Raw genomic sequence first — 20,758 nt, forward strand, 5'->3', positions numbered from 1 at the left:
TCCAGCAGGTTCTGAAGGATCGTGGCTGCTGCTGTGGTCCTGCTTGACGTCTGCTTCATATATTATTACTCTCTGACTTGATTTCATTCATTTATATTACAATGAAGGTGTATAAAGCATGACATGAATATAGAAGATATTTCATCCTAAAAAATTGTCATATGTCACAACCTAAATGATCCTATTTTGTGTGTGTGGTTGTTGTTTGTTGTGTTTTTCTCCTGACAGTGGCAAAGTGTGGGATGACACATGGGAACCTGCGCAGTTTTACACACAGTAAACCAGGCACCACAGGTGGCAGAGATCGCACAGTTCACAGTTTGTAGTTCAGCATAAAAGTTCAAAATAAGATATTTACTGTACAATTCTAACCAGTGTCAGTCTCTGTTTCACTCTCTAACTGTGGCTTAAGTACATAAAACACTCATGAATCTGATCCATCAATAATATCTTCCCAGCACTCGATATCTCATAGTTTTACATATCAGCCAACATTATTGTCTACATCCTCATAAATATAGAAGTGACTTGGCTATTGTAACATATTGCAAGTTAAAGCAATACTGCACTGCACGTAAAGTAAGTAACATTTTGTATGAGGTGATTAGGGTCAGCAGTGCTGTGTATGGGAGCCTAAAGCAAAGCTAACTGCACCAGTAGCAGCTTCACAACATGTTGTATATTATACGTTTCTACCTGTTTGTAATATGTCATCTGTCATGTTTAGATGCAGTGACAATTGCACATTTGGAGTCGTGGTCATATGTGGTTTTTATAAACAGGGTATTATTTTTTTTAAATTGTCATTTTTTTCTATTTTTCTTGTTTGTTTGCACATCATTATTGTGTGCATATTGCATATGTAACATTACTTTTATTGTTAATATTATTATTAGATACCAAAGATACAATTTGATTAAGGGTTTTCCTGTCAAAATGTCAATAAAAATGCAATTACACGCGTAAACAATAGGATCAAAATACACTTTTAAAAAGTCTGTTGATCAAATACTGATTTTCAAAACATTCTAGAGGAAAATAGAGATAAAATAATCTGAATACTAACAGTGATCTTGGATGATGATGGAGGCTTGAATGGATTATTCTGTTTCAGTCAATAGGTTCATATCTATGACAATAATTTGATAAGTTTAACAGGTTGATTCAGGCCTGGCAATACAGCAAATTTGATTTTTCTGGAAATCGACAGTGATACGTACTGTGCTTCAACATAATATTACTGTATTGTGTGTTTGTTTAACCTCTTTTTAAGTTTTGTGGATATTATACATGGTTGTGCTGAGGATATGTCGGCCAGTTTCCACTGGAAATGCCTTTTGGTTAAACTGTCAGCGAGGAATTTGCATTTGCACTGTTACATTTTTATATAAGTTTAATGCACATGAAAAGCAGCTGCTTATTTAAGTGAAAATACATTGATTGGTTTTTTTTTTTTTTGCACAAATGAAGTGGAGTTGTAAAATATTTTGTCTCGTGTCAGTTATATCGTTATCGCACATTTTCAAATTTCTATCGTGATGAATATTTTTGGCCATATCGCCCTGCTCTACTTCTACAACACGCCTTGTGTAGATGAGTTAGTGAGGCAAACTGATCAGTGTCTGTTTAGTGTTTGGTTTTGTGAACGGCCTCTTTAATGCACGAGGGTGTGACCATCCACATCCTTGTATCTGTCCACTGTCAGCCATTCATTTTGTGCAAATCTGGCCAAGTCTTCCAAGTGTGCGTGTTTTTTTTCCTTCTGACCAGATGCAGCTTTCTGCAACATCACTTTAATGTCCTTATACTGATCACCACACTGTGTATGTGCGCTAAAACAGCAATCATTTCAGAATCAGAATCAGAATGGGGTTTATTGCCAGATGTTGAGGTTTACAACATTAGGAAATTGCTGCGGTGCTTCAGTACAAACAATAAGAATTAAAGTGCTATGTAGAAAGAAAGATATGTGCATGAGATATACATGCATATATACATGAGAATAAGAATTAAGAGTGCTACGTAGAAACATATATACATGAGTGCAGGTGATGATCAGTGCCAAACATGAAATGATGCAGTGACACAGCGTAGGGTCATGTGTTAGTGGCGGGGACAGTCATGTGGTTATTGTTCATGTGTCCAACAGCAGAGGGGAAGAAACTGTTCTTATGGCGAGAGGTTCTGGTGCGAATGGACCGGAGCCTCCTGCCTGAGGGGAGCAGGTCAAACAGACTGTGTCCAGGGTGAGAAGGGTCAGCTGAGATCCGAGCTGCACGCCCCAGTGTCCTGGAGGTGTACAGGTCCTGCAGAGATGGGAGTCTGCAGCCAATCACCTTCTCAGCAGAGCGCACAACACGCTGCAGTCTCTGTTTGTCCCTGATAGTGGCTCCAGCGTACCACACGGTGATGGAGGAGGTGAGGATGGACTCGATGATTGCAGTGTAGAACTGCATCATCGTCCGTGTTGGCAGGTTGAATTTCTTCAGCTGCCTCAGGAAGTACATCCTCTGCTGGGCTTTCTTGATGACGGAGGTGATGGTGGGCTCCCACTTCAGGTCCTGGGTGATGGTGGTACCCAGGAAGCGGAATGAGTCCACAGAGGTGATGGGGGTGTCAGTCAGGATGATGGGGGGGAGTGGGGCTGTGTGCTTCCTGAAGTCCACAATAATCTCCACTGTCTTCTGGGCATTCAGCACCAGGTTGTTGTGGCTGCACCAGGTCACCAGACGTTCAACCTCCCTCCTGTAGGCAGACTCATCCCCGTCCGAGATGAGTCCAATAACGGTGGTGTCATCTGCGAACTTGATTAGCTTGACAGACTGGTGGGTGGAGGTGCAGCAGTTGGTGTACAGGGAGAAGAGCAGAGGAGAAAGAACACAGCCCTGAGGGGAGCCGGTGCTGATGGTCCGGGAGTCTGAGACATTCTTTCCCAGCCTCACATGCTGCTTCCTGTCCGTCAGGAAGTCAGTGATCCACCGGCAGATGGGATCAGGCACATTCATCTGGGAAAGCTTGTCTCGGAGATGGTCTGGAAGGATGGTGTTGAAGGCAGAGCTGAAGTCCACAAACAGGATCCTGGCGTAGGTTCCTGGGGAGTCCAGATGCTGCAGGATGAAGTGTAGGGCCATGTTGATGGCGTCATCTACAGACCTGTTGGCTCTATATGCAAACTGCAGGGGGTCCAGGAGGGGGGCCGTGAGGGTCTTGAGATGGGAGAGAACCAGGCGCTCAAATGACTTCATGACCACAGATGTCAGAGCCACGGGTCTGTAGTCATTTAGTCCAGTGATCCTAGGTTTCTTGGGGACAGGGATTATGGTAGAGGACTTGAAGCAGGCAGGCACATGACATGCCTGCAGTGAAGAGTTGAAAATGCCAGAAAACACTGGGGCCAGCTCGTTTGCACAGTGTCTGAGGGTGGCAGGAGACACGCCGTCTGGGCCGGGAGCTTTCACTGCTCCTTTGTAGTGACAGGTTACAAAACGTCATTAGATGCTGCATGGCTGTACAAGATAGACTTTGGTTAGCAACAACTCTCTGAGGCCTTTACTGTGAAACAGAACGCTGTCTTATCCGGCTAACTTCAAGGTTTAATGTGGGAGTTTTTTGTAATCCAAGACATAATGCCAGGTCAACTCATGCTTTGAACCTAATCTGCTCCAGAGCAAATCATGTTCCAAATGAGAGATCAACAGGTAGAAAATCACAACCTACTAACCAGTAAGACCGAAAAAGAACAAAATAAATAACCCAATCCCAATCCTGGAAGGTCCCTCAGACCGCTGTGTGCAGAGAGTAGGAGTGTAAAATCTTTCAGCAGAGTCTGATGTCTTTGTCTTTCCATGATGAGCAACAATAATGAACATAGATTCTCTACAACAACTTTATTGTTTTGGAAGTATTAATATATGATCCCAAAACTTCTACATTTAACCTTTTAATCAGACCAGCAAAAATCTAGTATTGAATCTTAGCACAGTCATAAAAAACTATTTGCTAAAAGCATTTTTGCAGCTGAATATTTTAAATGACAGTTAGGATTACTGGTTGGCTGTTTCACCTGTAAGACATTAAAATAACATGCTAAGGTTTAATAGTCTATAAGGAATACACTCTGAGGCCTGGGCAGTGTTGTGCTAATGAGAGAAGGTTTGTGTGTGCAGTGAAACAGTAATTTTTTTATTTCATAATTTATTGATATGTTTGATCCTTTCTGACCTGCGTTAATGAAGCAGTCATTAGAGCACCATGTCCGCTAGAATAGTTCTGTAGTTTGATGCTTGAGTCGTTGCAGACTTGTTGAAACTCCCTCACCCGTCAAAGCAGCGTCTTTGTTATTCGAGTCCAGCAGATGGCAGTGTTTCACTGTCTGACGGCTGTCTGAAGCTTCAGCTGGATTATTCGTTTAAATGAGATCGTTTTATAAAACTTACAACAACAGGCCTGAACCTGCTCAGCTCCAAAGAGCTGGCTAAACGATGGGGCATGTTCAGAATCTTCCTGAAGTTTAACAATTTCCCAAAAAGCTACACAAAGTGAATTTTCATATAAGACAAGAAGGAAAGAACAGGGTGTGACGTGGAAGGGGCCCTCTGGCAAACAAATTACTGCTTTTATTAAGTTACAAAACTCGCAGTCTTGTTCACGAGTGATCAGAGAAGGGAACAGGAGATGGACAGATGGATTGGTGCTGCGGCTGCAGACTCTTCACCAGTCCCTCTTTACCAGTCGATTTACGTCCTTACCCTCTGTCACAACGGGACTGAACGGACTCACGCGTAGGCTCTGAGTAGGGAACAATAAAGGTTTTTTATTTACAGAAGCACCAGGTGATCTATTTACACAGTGGGGAAAAGACGGGTTCCGGGAATCCACACACGAACAGGAGGGGGGAAAGACACTTGCAGTCCATCCACGCTCCAAAGTCCTCACTCCATCCACGCTCCACGCTCCTCTTCACACTCCACAAGAAACACAAAAGCTCGCTCCAATCCTCCCACACTTGATCGCTCAGGTAACACAGGGGCAGGTCCAGGGAAATCTATTCACAGAGATGCAAAAGGTTACTGTAAGAAGATCGCTAGGGAAACACGAGAACGAACTGAGCTGGGGTTAACACTGACGAGAGTCGGCAACGGTCCAGCGACGAGAAATACAGGGCTGCCATCTTATAAGGGGACTGGAACACTGTTGGGTGATGAGCCACAGGTGTCACCAGGTGCGTGGGCCAAGGGCAGGAGCCCACAGATGAGCTCCGCCCAGGCAGTGAGAGAAGGAGGGAGGGAGAGAGCGGGGACAAAATCAAAACAAAAAAACACATGTAGCCACACTGAGGCGAGCGGGTAGACACAGGGACCCTGACACCCTCGCCTTTTTCAGAAATGTCATGTATGAACATCTATAATAACTCCAGTTATACAGATATCAATATCCTCATAAGTGAGGATATTGATAAAACTGATTTGAACTTTTACTGATTTCTGTTTAGATATAAATTGATTCAAAGTGGTCAGATATGCAGATTCTGACCTTTCCTCTGGCAAATATATAAACTCACTGAAAACAGTTTGACTTTTCAGAGAGTTTCCTATCTATCTGTATTTTTACTTTAATAGTTAAGCACGATTAACATTTAGGAAACAAAAATAAACAAGTTAATAAATGAAATGAAATAATACTGATTTATATATTCACTCTGTTTACTTTTTCGATATAGAAATACAATGAAGACTTCCATGTTCCTGCTGGTGGCGCTCTCTGGCACTGTGCTCTGCATGACTAACGGACGTGTTCAGAAAACCAGCATATCATCAACATGATCCCACAAGGGGGATGTGATGATCTGATAGCAAACAGAGATAATAATGGTAACTGTAAGCGCAAGAATACCTTTATCATTGGTGACTTTAATCAAGTTAGAACAATTTGTGATCCAAGCAATCGTATCAATGCAAATAGAAATCTTTATAAAAGCCCCACAGACGTGCACACTCTGTATTGTAAACTGCTGGGACAAACAACGATACCCATTGTACATCCAGATACAGATGAAAAGGCGTATTGTAATTGCATGTGATAAAATCAATCATTTCCTTCAGCCTGTGCACTTTGAATGTTGCTCTTGAGTTGAGAGATGCTGTAAGCTTGCTGCCATCTTTAAACATCACTTCATGATGCTGGTTTAGATGCTTTATAAGACTTTGTTACGTTTCTTAAACAGTGATGAAAATAATAAAGAGGAAATATGAGAGAAGTGATTTTCAGTGAATGTTGAAAAAAATCCCACAATAACAAAAATGATGGCAACATTGCTACACTTTGCTTTCTTAGCTTGCATATTGTACATTTTCACAGTTGTTTCTGATTGGCTCCATCTTCTCTCGTTGTCACAGCTGTTGCTCAACTTTCAGCACTCATTCAATTAAAAAAACAACAAACAAAAAAACCAAGCTGCTGCTGGTAAGGTTGGCATTCTTGCAAGACTCAGTAACACAAAACAAATAAAAAAATGCACATCCCATGTTTATCCCATGTTATTCCAGGCTGAGTTTATGCATTTATGCTTATTTGTTTATAAAATATTATAAGCTGGTCTGAGGTCATTTGTTACTAAAGAAAAACAAACAAACACTGTCATTATTTAATCCACTAAAACTAAGACACAATGCAGAAGCAGTGTGTGAAAACTAAGTGCACCTTCACTGGTGTAGCATCTGCCTTAGAAACAATGAACTCAAATGAAACTGTTGAATCATCTCTATGTGCTAAAGGCTCATTTTAATGCAGCATTAATCACGTTGCTTTAACAGTGCTGCATTTTAATAATGTTTATCACGTTCTTTGTAGATTTTAATTATCACCATCGTCGCTGTGAGAACATGTCTGGTTGGAGCAGGCGGCACTCAGGGATCATGTTGTGTGGAAGAAGAGTCATGTGATTGTTTTTTTTAAAGATTTTTTTATATGAGTGCACAGAGTGTGAAACAGAAAGATAGGATCGACAGAGAAAGCTGATCATGTCTGTTGTGACACCTGCAATCTCTGACTAGAGTTTTAGGTTTTGTCAGGCAGCTAACACAAAGAAAGCCTGGCTTCATTGTACAAATACAACTTACATATACAACACATGACATATTACACAGAGTCATTATTTATTCAACAAAAACTAAGCCAGATGCAGTTTTTGGATTTTATTTCAAAATGTTCTTATTCTGATTGTTTACTTAATATATTTAGACACATTTGGTTTATTTCTATAAAAATGATATTTTACACAAAACTTCAAACAGCTGCCTGCAAACATGGCTCTTTATTGTAAAGCCAGGTATGAACAACAAGCTGCAGCTGCATGCTGTTGTGCTCATTGGTGTCACATTAGGTTCTGAACCACAAACAGAGAAGTTTCTTAGAACTGCTGGGCTAGTGATGTAGGTGTTGATGCAAATGATGGCTTAGGGTGGTGCTACGACAGTGTATAAAAACTGAAGCTCCCAGAGCCAAGTGTTATTTGTTCTTCCGTAACTGAGGTGAACTATAACCTGCTCAGGTAGAATTTAATAACAGCGTGTCTGAACTGCTCGTCTCCAGGCTTCACGTCTCATTCTGTAAGAACTTGTTGTTTGTTTATGAACTTTTTAGAAACAACAGACTTTTGTATACTTCCAAGAAAGAGGGAGAACTTACTCTTCTGCCACACTCACGTTCATCTTTATCTGTCATCAGTTCAGATAAAAGCATCACTGATTATTCTGAACACTGTTTTAAAGCTTCTGCGTCACTCTGATTTCTTCTTAAAGTTGGCAGACAGGATTGTGAAGAAGGACATAGTGGATCCCCCCTTTTAATGAGCATATTATCTGTGAACACTGAATACAAACAACCTAAATGCTCATTAAAGAAGCAGGTTGGCTCATAAAGTGCTCTGTACTTGTTTTATGCAAGTGCTGTTTCTGGAAACAACCACCATCTGTAATCAACACAGGACTTATTGAGCTGTCAGGTGTGCAGACAACATGGCACATTTTGGGAACACCTATAGTTGATGTCTTAATTATGAAAATAGCTACTATGTAGTTGATGCTTCCTGTTCTGCCAGAGCAGGTGCAGCCTTTGTGGAAGTGGGTTCCACTGGACCAGCGTCTGTGAACGATCCATTGTGGGTGATTTTTTTTTTGACCTTACATCTGTGTGTAAGGACCAACCACAACCATCTAAAATCTTTGCATGTTATTTTATCTTCTGTGTAAGAAGTACACAGCATACCCTGATGATCAGCTTCAAGGGTTCTCAGTGTAGGATGCATACAGTATGCCATGCTGAAATATAGAGCACTTACAATAGAACCCACTAGAAACCAATTATTTTAGCCTGGTTCCTTAAATCTATGGCATTTTTCCCATGCTGACTGATATGCTGCTCAGTGTCTTTTGCTGTCTGTCATGATCCTGGGCCATGTTGGCCCACCATTCTTAGTTTTCGTATGTTTTGTGTGTTGTTCTTTATTTATGCCATGGTTTCTGTTAAGATGTTCCTTATTTGATTACCTCCTGTGTGCCCCTCTGTTTATCTGTGAGCCCTCGTTTCCCCTCCTTGAGTTTTATTCCATGTTTTCCCAGCCCGTTATGTCCGTGCTCTCCCCGTGCTGTCTCTCCTCCTCTCTGAACCTCCGTGTACTTCCTGTTTTACTTTGACAGTCTCCCGTCAGTGTTGCGTTCACTCCTGCCGTGTCTTGTTATGATTATCAGTGTCACCTGTGTTCCCCGTGTGCTCCCACTTCCCTCGTTAACCCTCTGTGTATTTATGTCTGCGTCTCCCTCAGTTCTGTGTCGCGTTCTCCCTCATTCATGGCCGTGTGTTTCTCTGTGTGTTACGTTATAGTTTCCTCGTTTAGGTTGTACGGTTTCTCTCTCCAGCAATAAAGCTGTGTTTTGAGTTCATTCCTGCCTCCGTGAGCTTGCGTTTGGGTCCTCATCCTGCCTGCACACAGCCGCAACCATGACAGTCTGCTTTTAAATCAGATGTCACTCTGAACATAAACACAAGCCACAGCAGCCCAGCTGTCTTAGCTGAGTACAAGGATACATTTACTCTCTTTGTGTAAAATATTGTGATGATTTTACATTATATTAGGCAGGCAGCTGCCCAAATTAAACCGTGACTATCAGCAGTTTGGTTATTTTGAACGCCTCGGCTGGAAAAAATTCAAAATGGTTTGTAAGGTTGGCCACAGCTTTGTATGTAAAGGGGAGTTAGAAGATTGATTAAGATTAATTAATATTTTTAATTGTTTTATTTTACATCTCACCTTTTACACTGCATTGAGTTGCTGCCATGTGATTGGCTGAGTGTACATCGTTCTTTGTTTCAAAATGGACTTAATGCTTGGTTGAACAGTTGTGATGTTTATCTCCTTTAGATTTATTTTTTATTTTCATGATGAAAAATGGTTTGTTGGTTCATACCTATGAAGTTAGTGTTTCTGAAAAGCCTAAAAAGATGAATTGTTACCATAGTAAACTTCAAAGCAGACTTTATTATATGATATAGTTATAAAATTGGATAAAAACTGACTTCAGCATAATATAAAATAATGTGTTGTCACTATGTATGCATTGGTCAACTTTCAGATCTATAAAGTTCAGCTCCCCCAGCTGTGTCTCCCTTCTGTGGCCCATTCCCTCATTGCTACCCTGTGTATTTAAGCCCTGTGTTTTCCCATGCTTGGTGTCGCGTCGTACCCTCAGACCCTGCCTGTGTGTTCCTGCTTGGTTTCATGGTTTGGTTTCTGTTTTTGTTTCATGCCAGCAATAAAAGCTGTGGTTTTAGTTACATTTCGTCTCAGAGTCCTGCATTTGGATCCACATTTCCACCTGCCCGCACTCAGAGCCCTGACATCAGCATAATATAAAATAATGTGTTTTCCCGATACCTGAGTTTTAGCACTATGTATGCATTGGTCAACTTTCAGATCTATGAAGTTCAGCTCAGTTATCTATGTTTTCATTTTTATTTTCCATTTCCATTTAGATGCACGGCCGATTCTCTGATGTGTGATCTGTTTCTACCTGTGCTGATGCTAGCAGGACTAAAGCTGATCAAGCAGCAGTAAATATGTGAAGCAAGGCTGAAGGATACACTCATAAAATGAACAGAATCATAAGAATATAACAGCACGAGCACTGCAAATGCAACTAAAACATGTTGACATCAAATGGTATGTTATTTGAAATCTATATGAAATAATGACACATCTATGTTTTCCTTTTTTTTTTTTTTTGTATTTATTTAGTTTTTCCACAGTTGTGTAAATCAGTCTGTCTGTGGACTGGTACAGCCGAAAAGCCGACGCAGCCAGTTCCTCTTCTTCTTCTTCTTGGGTTTTTTGTCTGCCACAGTCTTAGCTTCAGTTTCGAGTTCAGCTGGATTGGTAGTTATCGTTTTCTCTCTGTCTTCTGTTTGTTGTAGAGAGTCATGCAGAGACATCTCAGTTGATGTCAGGGAGTCTTCTTCTTCTTCCTTGTCCTGTTCTTTGGTGTCTTTTTCCACCAGAAGCTCAGATTTTCCATTTGCTGTGTTGGAATTTTGTTCATTTTGCTCCTGTGTGATTTTAATGTAGGACGCTTTGACTTCTTTCAACTCTTGATAAAGAGTCTCTACTTTCATGTCATGAAGCTCCTTGTTGGAGCAGAGCTGGGATTTAAGCTCACTGATTTCCATGTTCAGTGTCTCCTGGTCCTGCCTATGTTTGTCTTCCTGTTCCTTGAGTTGGTGTTGAGCTTCTAGGAGCTGTTGTTGGAGTGTTCCTATTTGCTCTTGTTGAGTCTTGTATTGGAATTCAAATTGAGCCTCCTTCAGACCTACACAGTCCGTGTGCGAAGACTCTGTGGACACGACTTAAATACACAGAGAAACACAGGGGAATTACACACAGGTGGTGGACACAGCTGGGAATAATCACCAAGACGAGACAGAGGTAAAACTGAACACACTCACATGAGACGCAGACCTTCACAATAAAACAGGAACAAGAAACCATCACACTAAGACGCAGACTCGACATAGAGAGAGAGACAGAAAATGACACATGGAACTAAACTAAACCTGCAAAAACATGACAACTCAAAATACTGGGTCAAACTGACCCAGAACCGTGACAGACTTTCTATAATGTTTTGCTTGAGCATGTCCTGCTTTTCTGTAATGTTATTTCTACAGTTTTAGCAGTTCTTCTCGAGGGAAAGAGAAAGATGTAAAAATCTTATACGTTATATATGTTAAATAACATGTGTAGTGCTCACATGTAATGCAGATGTTAGCTTTGATCTAACCAATGAATCCTGATTGGATGTTGTTAGCGTTAGCACTTGTGTTTGCTTCCCTGCTGTACAACAGCATTACCAAAATACAACTGAAGAAACAAACTCAGTTATGAAAAGTTTGTGTTCAGTTTGCAGTCGCTGAAAATAATTACACCTTTGGGAATGACATGGAAATGCTCCCACACTAAAGATTGGGTTTTGTTTTGGGGATTTTCCATCTTAATTTATCTGTCTTATTTGGCTACATCTACGACACTGCTATGCTCTCTCTTGCCTATGTTTTCGTGGCTGCTGCTATCTGTATTTTAATATATATATATATATATGCAATGAAAATTCCCGTCTCGCCCCTCCCGGCAGTCTGTATACTTTAAGCTCGGGTAGTTTTTACACAGGATATGGGAGGATTACTGAGAAGAACCTAAGCAAACACGTGACAAGTTTTCAACAGGAATGAATGACAGTAAAAATGTTACCTCACAGATCGTTTTCATGCCATCAGTAATGAGCTGGTTTCAGCTGGACTGGACACACTCAAATGGCAAAGAAGGTTGTGTAGCCTTTGCAGAGAAGATGAAATGCATTCATGTAAATCAAAATGCATCTTTTAATTGAGGTAGAGGTTTGTCAGAGATATTATTCTCATAATGTACCTTTGTCCCAGCTGATTACCTTCATTAAACAGCAGGTTGCAAAAACCTCTTGTGTACCTCTTTTCAACCACTGGGAGGCGCTACAGCTTCATTCCTGTCACACTAAGGCAGCGGTAGGGAACTCCAGGCCTTGAGGGCCGGTGTCCCTGCAGGTTTTAGACGTTCCCTACCCCTGCACTAAGGCCTTTGAAATCTTCATTAACACTGAGTTTGAAATTTCTATCAGTCGAATGCAAAGGAGTCCTGTGGTTGTAGGACAGAGGTAGGGAACGTTAATCTGCCATCATTTAGATTATATGACAACAACCTTCAAATCTGAAGTCTCAGAAATCTGCTTCATGTACAAGTTCCTCCAATAATCAGGGCTAATATCACCAAATTGTACATAAACAGACTTTTACATGTTAAATATTTCTCAAATATGGGGAAAAAAACAATATAAAATACTATATTATTAACAAAATATCTTAAGATACAGCTACAAATTGCTTGAAAGATTTGCAATGAAATATATAAAACAGCTTTATTGTCAGTGAGGACAAAGTTATAGTGATGCTGTGCTGGAGTGTTCAAAAGAAGACAGAGACATGAAGTATAAATATTGTATAATATTAAATATAAGAAAGAACAAAGTTATAAAAACATTAATAATTGAAATCTGCAACAATATTCACATAAAGTGTAAAATACAGAGTTAACTGTTTAATAGGTAAAGTTTAGGTCTTGCAGTCGAACAATGATCCCAAACACAGCAGCAAATCTACAGCAGAATAGCTGAAAAGCAAAGTCCAGACCTCAACCTGGGACATTCAGAGAGCTGTGCTTAAATAAATGCCCACAAACCTCAAAGAACTGAAGCAACGTTGTAATGAAGAGTGGGCCAACATTCCTCCACAACAATATGAGAGACTGATAAAGTCAAGCAGAAAACAATTACCTCACATTTGTGCTGCTAGAAGTGTTTCTAGTTATTCACAGGACTGTAGTTTGAATTTAAAGAAATGTGAAAGTGCACTGAAATTAACATAAAGTTATTGCAATTTTTAAAAAAATCAAGAAATCTAAGAGGAAGAAACAATGTAAACCACACAATTTTTTTCCTTATATTCTCCACACGGCAATGCACATAACAGACATAAAATATTTGCATTTATCAATAGAAAATATACAATTTTTCCATAGTCATAGCCAGGCCCGATTACTGCCAAACCTGTGCTGAATCAATCACTTAAACAGGACCTGTCTGACAAAGTAGAGTAGACCAAAAGATCCTCAAAAACTACACATCATGGCGCAATCCAAGGAAATTCAGAAGCAAATAAGAAACAAAGTAATTGAGATCTCTCAGTCTGGAGATGCAACGTCAAGATGAACAGAATCCAGTTTCTGGGATCCTGAAGGAGAATGTCTGGCATCTGTTCACGACCACAAGCTGAAGTGCACTTGATCCAAAGCACACCAACAAGTCCACCTATTGATCAAAGAGAAAATGCATACTACCACAATGCATTGTTATTGCATCTCAGTTTCTCACCATCACTGATAATCTGACGTCTGCTGGACCTCAGGAATCGTCTCCATCACCTCTCTGTGAGGAGCAGAGAGCACTCGTGCTGCACATCCCACCTGTGTGCTGTGTTTACGTGAACCTGAGAGCACAGCTGTAGTGGTGACAGTGACTGTAGCGTTGGTGTTGGACACATTGACAGTGTTGTACTGTGAGACACTGAGTGTTACAGTGGGAGCAGGTCGACCAGTGGCTGAACAGGAAACAACCCACTCTTCAGCAGAGTTTGACTCTCTGACATCAACAACAGGTTCATGCAGCTCTGTGAAGGATCAGGAGATATAAAATAAGGAGTATATTGTTAAAGATACATTGACTTCTAACACATGTAACGCATTAAGGTAAAATTTCTTACCATAAGGATGTGTTACACGATTTATAAACTCCAGTTTGTTAATTATTTGTTCATTATTCATAACTATATACTTAATTTTTTAAAAATTAAGTGCTTTTGGTCAAATGGAATTTCTTTTTGGGTAATTTTAGCCCCTTTTAGCCCTCTGCCAAAATGTTTTAACCTTTCTGTCTCTAACAGTAAAACATCGTTCCTTTATCTTCTGTGTCTGGTGTGTTGGTCAGGATTAGCTAGCTTGGCAAAAAGTTCACATTAAACAGTTAAAGTGTGTTACTGTGAGGTGTGTGTTCGTACTATGAGTCACAGCTGGAGTTTTCTTGCGGGTGAAGGTTTTTCACCTCGCTGTCATTCTTGCATAAAAGTGTTTGACCCCTTCAGAAAAAAAAAACGAAATTTGGGATTATTTTTTGTTTTGTTCATTGTGTGTATTTGTTTCTACTTTTTACTTTTTCTTTTACTGTGTACAGCACTTTGGTCAACCTGTGTTGTTTTTAGACATGGTTATTGATTAATTGATTGATATGTCTTTGATTAAAATACAGCCTACTCCACATCCTCCAAGTTACAGAGAAGAGGAACCATCTGGGGTGAACTTGTGCACTTGGTATTGGCTGTCATGGTCCCTGTGCCTCTCCGGCTCGCTCATGTTGGCCACAGGTTTGTTTTGTTTTCTCTCCTGCTTCCCTGGGTGGAGCTCATTGTGGGCTCTCACCCTTGGCCCACGTATCTGCGGTGATTTCTACACCTGTTGCTGATCAGGCGGCGTCCCCCTTGCCTATTTAACGCTGCGGCACGGAGTATTCGGCACTGGAATGTTGAACCTCCCATGTTCGTGCTCTCAGCTCTCCTAAGACAAACTCTCTCAGTGTTGTGTGGCGTATTGATCTAATTGGACTCTTTGTGTTTAGATCTCCCCGGAACTGGTGGCGGACCCTGACCTGTGATCCCTGTGTGTGTCAACATAAGTGGAAATTGGAGCGAGAGTGGCTGTGGAGAAGCGAGTGTGCGTAAGAAGAGGAGTGGCGGAGTTTGGGCCGAGTGGAGAGCGAGTGTGGATTCCTTCCCCTGGAGCCCTGAAGCCCTCCCCCATGCACTGTATATACACATCACTGTGGTTTCCCTTCTGTGTTAATAAATTGTCAACCCTTTGCTTGCCAGAACGCTGCCTGCGTCTGAATCCATCTGTTAGCCCTGACATTGGATACCTGGAAATCAGTGAAGGGACCATTAATGCTTCAACTTGTACACAGGTTTGAGAGCAACCACCCAAAAGCTTCTGCTAATAAACACTAGTCTGTGTTTGTGATGCAAATGTTTCTGGCTGTGTTCACAAACATTTAGTAAGGTGAGTGAGGAATATTAATACTTATTATTAGATCATTAGCAGACTGTAGAACTTGACTGCACGCCAAGGTGGCAGTTCAGCCATTTGATTCATGTTGCAGCAGCTCATGAGTGAATGAACATCGTGCAATAAAAGTACTTCTAGAAGTACATTTTTGCAAAAACGTACATTGTGGAGGAATGTAGGGAAGACACGAGGGAGCCCAATATTTTACTCAAACGTTAATCGCTGCATCACACAACTGAACATTCAAAGCGCCAAAACCTAACCCTCTCACTTCCCGTTACACTGGGTACGAGTGGAGCTACCTGGTGGTATGTACTTACATTTATTTAAATTTACTTCAGTAGGGTAGAGTCATGCTAATGACCTAATAATTTTATTCAGGTGTGTTGCAGCAGAGATACATTTAAAAGCTTCAGGACGCTGGCTCTCAAGGCCTGGAGTTTGACACCCCTGCTTTACACAAAGATGGGTTAAATCACAGTGCAAAGAATGAATGAATAAATGAAATATAAAAAATAAATAATTATTAAATAGTCTTACACATCAATGTCATTGGTTGACTTTTGAAGTATTTGAATCCTTATTGGGTTCCCTGAGTGACAGAAGGATTAAAACACTTTAAAATCAGTACTGAAAATATGTGCAGACATTACTAGATAGATTTAGGGTTAGAATCAATAAATCACTATCATGTTAAACACTCTTAGAGTTCAAACCTTCGTAGAAACATAAGTCCAGTATCATGGAATGAAACCTAAAGGTGCATTTGAGGGTGCAAAACGTTTCGTCGGCATTGTTGTGTTTGTTTGGGAGAAAACTTACAAACATACAGTGCAGCACTTCAGAGTTACACTGCTAGCGATCGAAGATTTATGTAAATTCGACAAGCTAAACGCATTCTGTACTGTACAGCAGGAGTCCCCAACCTTTTTGCACCACAGACCACTTTAATGTCAGACAATATTTTCAGGGAACGACCTTTAAGGTGTCGCGGATAAATACAACAAAAGAATAAAAAAAGAAACTGTGGTATTTTGTAAATATAATAATAAACGTGACTTGAGCTGTGCGCCAACAACAATGACAGTGACATCCTCCTCTCTGCTTTTTAATGCTCTCTGGTCGCTATGGTAACGCGTAAATAGTTCTTTCAAAATAAGACACACAACTACAACCATACATTTCACACCGGAGGATCAACTCTCGCAGAACGGTACCAAAAGACTCACGGACCGGTCCCGGTCCGTGGGCCTATTAGGGACCGCTCCTGTACAGGAGACACTGGATTAGATTGATTGACAATGGTCTACACTCAGAACGCACAACACGATGTACTGTAAAAAAAATAAAAAAATCAGCGAAACAGCAAGTGTCACTTTTGGCCACGAACAATTTAGGGCATGGTGAATTTTTTTGAACAAACCCAGAGTGTTAAAAAAAAATTAAAACCATTTTTATTTATCAGCAGCATCAATAGTAACAAAAACGCAATTTAGTTTTCGCTGTCAGAGTTGATTTAACTGAAGTTACGTGTTTCCGGTTACTGTGGAGCTCCACAGCAGCTGCAGCCAGAAGCTGTTTCTACAGGATCCTGATGGACACTCAAAGCTTTTATAAAATGTTCTCATTAGTTGTTTGCAGCAGAATATCAACCAATGTGAACCAAAACAAAAAAAGTGCTCTGCACATGTGTGTGAGACTACAGATTCTAGAATCAGAACTGCTGATTTCATTACTCTGAACTTTTAAAGGCGGGTTTGTATCTGAGAGCAGGGACACTTGCTGTGTTCAGTGTGACTCGTCTCTGCAGAAGGTCAGGGCTCTGATAGTTGCAGTTAGCGGGTGACTTACTGGGCAGGTGGATCCTGAGTGTCTGTGGGAGTCAGGGTTCATTATGGTCCTGGTTGCTACTGGAAATAAAGAAACAAAAGGAGGGTGTGATGTTCAGGAAGTACAGACTGTAGCTCAGCAGGTAGAATTACTAACTGGAAGGTTGGAGGTTTGATCCCTGGCTGCTCCAGTCTGCACGCCACGGTATCCTTGGGCAAGATGTGGAACCCCGACTTCCTCTCCGATGCATCCATCATAGTGTCATTGTTAGAAAAAGAAGTGCTTGTGTGAATGAAGCACGCTGTATAAAATGCTTTGACTGCTCATACAGAAAAGCAGCTCATAAGAACCCAGAGGGGAATGGAGACTTGCAAGAGTTGTAGAGACTGTCAGTGGAAAAGATGGACTTGTGCGAAGGGTAAAGATCTCACTTGGAGAAAAGAGACTCAATAATAAAGGTCAACGCTCTACTAAACTATCAGTTGTTGAGCGTCCAGTACAAAAACTTGTATTGTTGTTAGAAAGTTCCTAAGGTAACTCCTACATGGGTTATTTTGTTTTCGGAAAATTATTCATTTTGGTTCTTATGTAAACCAATTATTCGTAATTTTGGTGGGAGTGTAAATAACCCTGAATGCCTTTCCTTGCACCTTATTTTGGCACTCATTCCTGTTTTCTACTACCAACTTCCTGTTCGTGTGTAGAAGCTTTTATTTTGATGGGACGATTTCCTGTAAAAACTGTTTTTGGCGTAGTTTTCAGCAGCAGTCCCGGGAGTTTTGAAATGTGATGGCTTAACGGAGCCTATGGAGATTTCTTTTGTCATTAGCAGCCCCCTTGATAGAGGCACAAGGTATGGTTATGATATAAATGAGGACACGTTTAGATGTTTCTGTGACAGTTGCTACATTTGTTAAATGTTACGTTGATACGAACTTCATGTTATAAGGTTTACGATTGTAAGAGTGTGGATTATTTTTGCTTACACGCTGTTTCTATGTATACATCCCCAGCTCTTACGGTGAGATTGATGGTTTACTGCCATTAAACCTTCAAAACGTCATCAGTAAAGTGTCATCCTTCATTCGGGGGGGTTCACTACAAATTGTATAACCATCCATCCATCCATCCATCTTCATCCGCTTTATCCGAGGCCGGGTCGTGGGGGCAGCAGCCTAAGCAAAGAGGCCCAGACCTCCCTCTCCCCAGCCACCTCCTCCAGCTTATCCGGGGAATGCCAAGGCGTTCCCAGGCCAGCCGAGAGATATAATCTCTCCAGCGTGTCCTGAGTCTGCCCCGGGGTCTCCTCCCGGTGGGACATGCCTGGAACACCTCACCCAGGAGGCGCCCAGGGGGCATCCTTGTCAGATGCCCGAACCACCTCAGCTGGCTCCTTTCGATGTGGAGCAGCAGCGGCTCTACTCTGAGCCCCTCCCGAATGGCCGAACTTCTCACCCTATCACTAAGGGAGAGGCCAGCCACCCTTCGGAGTGTTGTATTGCTTATAATGTTTGCACTCCGTGCTTACTGTCCCTTGTGGTCCACCATAGTGGCAAGGGGGAGTGTTTGTTGTCACGAAAGTGGGTGTGTTTTATGTTGAACTGGACGAGCGGCAATAAAGATAATGGTGGCTCACGAAGCAGATTATGAACACGTTATTCATAAGTTTGAGACAGAACATTACACGGAGGAAGCTCATTTCTGCTGCTTGTATCCGCGATCTCGTTCTTTTGGTCACTACCCACAGCTCGTGGCCATAGGTGAGGGTAGGGACGTAGATCGACCGGTAAATTGAGAGCTTCGCTTTTACACTCAGCTCCCTCTTCACCACGACGGACCGGTGCAGCGTCCGCATTACTGCAGCTGCAGCCCCAATCCGTCTGTCGGATAACTATAACTATAGATTCCTTTTTGTGTCTCCTGAAGCTGCCCTTGCATTTGACAAGTCTTGCTTGTACTGAAGCTCTAGTTTAGTTGAATTGCATGTTTTCACTGTGCAGTATTAGTAAGGAATGTAGGAGTGCCTTCACTGGAGTCTCTGTTCTCTTACTGCGTGTCTGTGGTTCCCAGCACTGATACTGGATTGAGATTTACAGTCTATAAAGTCTTTAAAGGACTTCAGCGGCAAAGAGAATATTTTCACACACTTACTGGATGTTAAGTCTGTTTGCCATGACTTTAAACCAATTTGTTAAGAAAGTAAAATATCGTCTAGCTATTGTGATATTAATCAGAATCAGAATACTTTATTGATCCCGAGGGGAAATCATTTAATATTAATAATTAATCATTATATTAATACTCAATATTAATAGTAATTATTAATTAATAATATTTAATATTAATTATCACTACAGTGTCATTATTTATCTTTAAATTCATTTTAATGACTGCTAACTACGGTGCACTTTATCCAAAAATTATCCAGTATTTTATTTTGAGCATGAAATGCGGTCATTTCCGTTACGGTCTTTGTTACGTTCAACAAACCGGATCGCTTTAAGAGGCACAGCGCACGCGCGGCTTGGTTCACCCGCTTGAGGCCTCAGAAAGAGCACGAGATGCAAAGAACCAATAAGAGAACAACAGATCCACAGATCTCCAATCAACTATCGGCAACCTCCCGTAAGAACGCTACGTTCAGGTCCCAAAGGAAACCTGATGTTTCTGCCTTAAAACAATTAAATGTAACGTTCAAAGTCGCTCGAACTGGAGTTTACGTTTAAAATGATAATCTGATTGTTCCAGGCTAACGAAAAGAAGTAATTCAGTGAAAGTCCAGTTTCCCCTTTTCTGTGCATATATGTTACTAAAAAGGTTTTTTACTATACTGCATAATAACTCCCAAATTTGGACAAAATAATAAGAAAGTCTATGAAAAATCCTCTTATACAAACTAGCCTTCAGTGTACTCCAGAGAATTAGCTTAAAGTGTCATATAATAACAACAATAAATAGCCATCATTATTGTATAGCACTATTTAAAACAAACCTCTAAAACTCTTAACACATCACAGAGAGGTCTACATATCGCATCACACAGTATAGAACTATGTATATTCAACCATAAACTGTTACAGATCCTTCTTGCAAACATATTAACATTAAAGCAGTGGTGTGAATCATAGTCAATAGGAAATGGATAAATGGATGGAGATAGAAGGAAATGAAATTACATCTAATTATTACTGGTACATGGTACAGTATAGGACTGCTGCATATTCTTCCCACTGAATGTGTCCAGTTACCCTTAATTAACATACAATGAAAGCTGAGTTAGTCTGAGGATTGACCCTTGTGGGATCCCATAGGAGTGGAGTAAGCTGTTAAGTCTAATTGTTGAATGTTGCCATTGTGTTTCTTAAATTTGTACAGTCTTAGTTTAAGCAGTAGGATCAAAGCCATCCCTTTGATCCTGACCACCTCTCCAGCCACTCTGTGCTGGGGGAGGTTTTATTGTAGATCTGAAAGATCTGTTTCTTTTGATGTAAACTTCCTGGGTTTACGACCCTTTGGTCAGCAGGAGGTCTGACACACACACACACACACACACACACACACACACACACACACACACACACACACACACACACTCTTACAGAAGTTCACACATATACATTTACATATAGTGGCTTGTCTTTGTAACCAAAGGGGGTTGCAAGGGGAGGTGTTTTGTAAACT

The 20,758-nt window shown here is 41.0% G+C and overlaps 2 protein-coding genes and 1 long non-coding RNA gene across 3 annotated transcripts in view; 2 read left to right on the forward strand and 1 right to left on the reverse strand.

The window, feature by feature from the left end:
• LOC309702569 (uncharacterized protein) overlaps positions 1-20,758 on the forward strand; it is a 1,256,944-nt gene that overhangs the window by 78,395 nt on the left and 1,157,791 nt on the right.
• The window catches only part of LOC309702577 (protein NLRC3-like), a 137,481-nt gene that overhangs the window by 19,335 nt on the left and 97,388 nt on the right, over positions 1-20,758 (forward strand). The window lies entirely within an intron of this gene.
• LOC309702667 lies at positions 13,716-17,410 on the reverse strand. Its single transcript, XR_014275696.1, has 3 exons — positions 17,234-17,410; positions 17,099-17,157; positions 13,716-13,803 (listed from the first exon to the last, which is right to left on the reverse strand). It is a non-coding gene; the product is annotated as an uncharacterized lncRNA (long non-coding RNA).

The sequence above is a fragment of the Aulonocara stuartgranti genome, assembly GCF_965226115.1.
Source record: "Aulonocara stuartgranti genome assembly, chromosome: 3".
Taxonomy (NCBI): domain Eukaryota; kingdom Metazoa; phylum Chordata; class Actinopteri; order Cichliformes; family Cichlidae; genus Aulonocara; species Aulonocara stuartgranti.